Source organism: Oncorhynchus kisutch, linkage group LG11, assembly GCF_002021735.2.
Source record: "Oncorhynchus kisutch isolate 150728-3 linkage group LG11, Okis_V2, whole genome shotgun sequence".
Taxonomy (NCBI): domain Eukaryota; kingdom Metazoa; phylum Chordata; class Actinopteri; order Salmoniformes; family Salmonidae; genus Oncorhynchus; species Oncorhynchus kisutch.
This window is the reverse complement of record NC_034184.2, coordinates 43,555,442-43,559,776: the sequence shown is the minus strand read 5'-3', so window position 1 is coordinate 43,559,776 and position 4,335 is coordinate 43,555,442. Positions and strand designations below refer to the sequence as shown.

The 4,335-nt window shown below is 38.4% G+C and overlaps 1 non-coding gene across 1 annotated transcript; it reads right to left on the bottom strand.

The window, feature by feature from the left end:
• Positions 1-601: 601 nt before the first annotated feature.
• Positions 602-654, bottom strand: LOC116376377 (U7 small nuclear RNA). The gene has a single exon (XR_004211789.1). It is a non-coding gene; the product is annotated as a U7 small nuclear RNA (small nuclear RNA).
• Positions 655-4,335: the final 3,681 nt, after the last annotated feature.

Genomic DNA, 4,335 nt, shown 5'->3' with positions numbered 1-4,335 from the left:
TGATAATATAAACAAAAACACTATAGTAAATACTACGGTAATGTCTGAAATACCACAACAGTAAATACTACAGTATATTACAATAAACAAATACACTACATTAATTACTATAGTATATGCTACAGTTTTCTTTTACTACAGTATTTATACTATAGTTAACTGTAAATAATACAGTATACTACAGTAAATACTACAATATTGTCGGCAAAACACAAAAATGAATACTGTGGTTGTCATACCATAGTATACTACACTATTTTTTCATGTGGGAGAGAATGGGATTCTGTACTATGCATATCAACTCATGCAGTCCAGAGTAAGTGTAAATCCCCTGAACTTTATTCTACCTCATCTTCCAAATGGACAACTACAGTATTCCTGCTGTTAGACAGCAGCTGTTTACCGCCAGTTCAATACAGAAGTTCAATAAGTACCCGTCTCAACCATTCTGAAACACTTCAAGGCCAAAATCAATCAATATAAAAAATAACAGAACTCAAGTTTCTTATCCATGAATGTATTTACTTTAACCTAGGTTATACTCCCACAGAAGTCCTGAAGCAGTGTTTTTGCAGACTGTAATTTAATAGTGGTTTTATTTGAGGGTTTCTCCTTGAGTAAACCTACTAGAGAAATACTAAAAGAGCAAATTTCCCATAACATGTAGGACTGGAGTCCGAACAGATACTGTAATTCAGCACTCAACTATTTTCTATAACATGAACTGAAAATAATGTGGTATATACTTGGCATGTAGGTTTCTAACTTATGGGTGGCACAAATTGGGATATGGGGGAGGGGAATGGGCAGAATATATGCAAATTAATTAGTGTAGTATTTACTATAGAGTTTTTTTGCAGATAATAATTAAGTATTTATTATAGTATTCTACAGCATTCTATAGTAGGTATTATTTTATTTTTTATTTAAACTTTACTTCACTAAGCAAGTCCTTTAAGAACAAATTCTTATTTACAATGACAGCCTACCCCGGCCAAACCCGGACGACGCTGGGCCAATTGTGCGCCGCCCTATGGGACTCCCAAACAAAGCCAGATGTGATACAGCCTGGAATAAACCAGGGACTATAGTGACGGCTCTTGCACTGAGATGCAGTGCCTTAGACCACTGCGCCACTCGGGAGTCCACACGTGATCTAGGGATAGTGTGTAGAATAATATTCTATAGTATACTACAGTTTACTACAGCATTCTATAATCAGTGCTATAGTATTCTATGGAAACTAAAGTATTTTCTTCTGTGGGATATTTATTCTCTCTCTCTCTCTGTGTTTCTATCCTTATGTAGTCGGGTGGTAAAAGCACCTAGCTGTATTTGTTTATTTCCACAAGATGGCACTATCCCTTTTAAGAGATCAATAATTAAAGCGGGGTTTCTGGGATACAGTAGCACATGCACAATGAGATCCTCGTTGGTAGTAGCCGGGCTGCCTGAGAGTGTTTAGTGTCCATCATGGCTTCTCGTGAAATGTATTATTACATATTTACTCTTGATGCAGCTTTATACAATTATGTAAACATGCCTCCTTCGCAATGTTCGCTTTGTAATATTTGTTCAGGATGATCAACTTAGACTGTTGGTGTTTGCAGATTTGTAATTGGGTGGCTAACTACTGCTAGTTACATCCAGTTGCTCCCGGACCACGTTGTGGAGTTTTACAAGATATCATAAAGTGAGAATTACAATTCAAGTTGAATGTTTATTAATAGTGATCTTCCATTTTGAGGGAAACTATTATCGTTGCTGTGATAATGACATTCATAGTGTTTATTGTTTTCCTAATGCTAGGACACGTGATGTTGACCTGTCCGACGTGTGCATCTGTAGTAGCACATGGGCAGTGTTGTAATAATTTATTTGTTTAAAGATTAGATGTACTCTTTCATTTCATGCAAGACTGTAATTTTGACAAGGTTATTGTGAACTATTAACAAGGCTAACTTAGTTTGTGTTATGTTGTGTTTTCTTGTTTTACAGAAATAGGCCTCTGCCATTTTTGTTGTGCACTTTGGCTAGATACACTTTGTTTCGTGATTGGATTCACTGATAAAGTAGTAGGTCTAGAGTTTAGTTGACTCATTGCACTTTTGCTTCTGGTAATTCAAGCGTATTCAGTAAGCAGGTTAGCTGAGACAGTAAAGTAATTCCTTATTATTGTAGTCTATTTAAAATGGATTAAAATAACTTTCCAATGGAATTCTGTTTCCAATACCAGGGACAGTTTTCAGAATAAACAACCCCAAAGATATTTCTGTGTCCTGTGCTGGGTTACGCTTATCACCGTCACTCTGAGGGCTCTATTTTTGGCTAGCATTAAGCAGGGGCTCAGCCTTGGAAACGGCATATGAAAGGTGACAGTCTAGCGAATCCAACAGGTGTGGTTTCATCTTGCTGTGATATTCTCAGACGGATTTCGAGATCTCAACATGAAAAAATACAAAAATGATTTCATAGGATTGAAACGAGACCATTTCCTTTTGGTCACAGATGGATGAAATCCCGGTGTGCTTAAAGCTGAAGTTGCAACGAGTCTGCAGATATTTGAATGGTGTCTTTGCGCCGCTCAGTGGATGTTTAGGTGAAAGGTATCTGTCGTCAGTTATATGAAATGGTGCCAATATTGTACTGTCGCTAAGTATGATCATATGTATTATACAGTCAAGAGAAAGGTGAAATTCTCATAGTTATAATTCGATTTGTACTACATTTAGAAATCATTTGTAATTTCAAGCTCTTTTGCCCACTTCTTGAAATGTTCATAATATTTGTACAATGTACTTGAGCTTGTGTCCTCAAAAGTGAGTACACCCCAGCAATTTATAACTATTTTTTTACCAGAAAGGCCTTTCGAGAATTATACCGAAGTATGTTTATGGCCATGTCATGAAAAATAATAACATTTTGGTTATGTCTATTTAGGCAGCAATATCAATCAATCAAGTGTTTTTTTTTATGTGTGCTAAAGCGGCAAAATAGAAAGGATTCCTCTTTACACGCCAGGAGCGCATTCAGCAGGACAAAACATTTTGGAATGTTCAGACAGTGGAACAAACTTGCCTCTCCGACATGTGGAACAAGGAATCATGTCGGCCTCTATTCACGGCATTTCTATCGGCGATGTTCAACAACGGAACGGAACTGAACCTCTAGACCACCCCAGGCCATGGAGACGTACGTCTTATCATGTCAAACACCTGTTTCTTACTGCCATAGACACATATTACTTATCTGAAGCTATGTGACTGTGTAATGTGGGAACCTATCCTTCTATGAACTGTACTGTATGTACTGTATCAAAACCAACAACTGGTAGAGCAACAGCCATGCATCAAAGCTTTATTACACTTTGTTCCCAGCGGCCAGTTCTGCTCCACTTCATGGCTCTCAACCCTGGCAACTGTGGATGATACATAGCCCAGTCTTGGCTAAACTTAACGCTTTTCAATAAAATATGACCTAATAATTCACTGTGAATTATTCATGGACACTGTTCATAAGATCCCGGGGTTTTCGGTTCGGGCGTGAGCTGCTATTGAAATTCTCTCCATTGTTTTTCTCTCCTTTCCCCCAGACATTGGAAATGTCCATCTATTAGTCAGCGCCCTGCCCGTCCTCTCACCCATGGCCACAATTCATTTCAACATGTTTATAACCTTCTAGCTAGATTCACAGGCCGAGAGAGAAAACAACCTTTCACTTAATGCCAGTTCTATTACTGGGCTGCTGAGAGTATTAAACATTACGTATTGGGCTAATATTCTATCGAAATGCTGGCTGCGCATGTCCACAGAAAAGTGGCAAAGGGCCAGGTATTTGGGTCTGGATCCAATTGGATTCAGATGTATTAATATTATCAAATTCTTCTTTACTGCTTTGAAAATCTTTTTTTTCCCGTGTGTGTGTGTGGGGGAGGGTTCAGTACGATGGGGAAAGCACAGTGTACACAGCATTTGGTTGGTGGGGTTGCTTAGTGATGAATCGTTAGTGGGGATATCTGACAGAGAGGTTGTGTATAATTTGGCCTTCAGAGATAAGTGTGTTCTACTAGTTGGTTGGCTGCAGTCCTTCAAAGAACAGGGTCAGGAACTGAGATTGGTAGCAGTTTAATTGTGCAGTCACACCCCAAACCCAGTGTCTCAGTGGAATATTTTACAGTAATGTAGCCTGCATCCCATGAGTCCAAAAAGCACCAGATTTACAATGTATTTACAATGTATTGATCCAGTCATTCATGTAGCCTCTCCCATCACCTAACATAAAGTGCAAAGCCTTCCAGAAGAACATATCAGACTCAGATTCTCATTATTGCTCCAG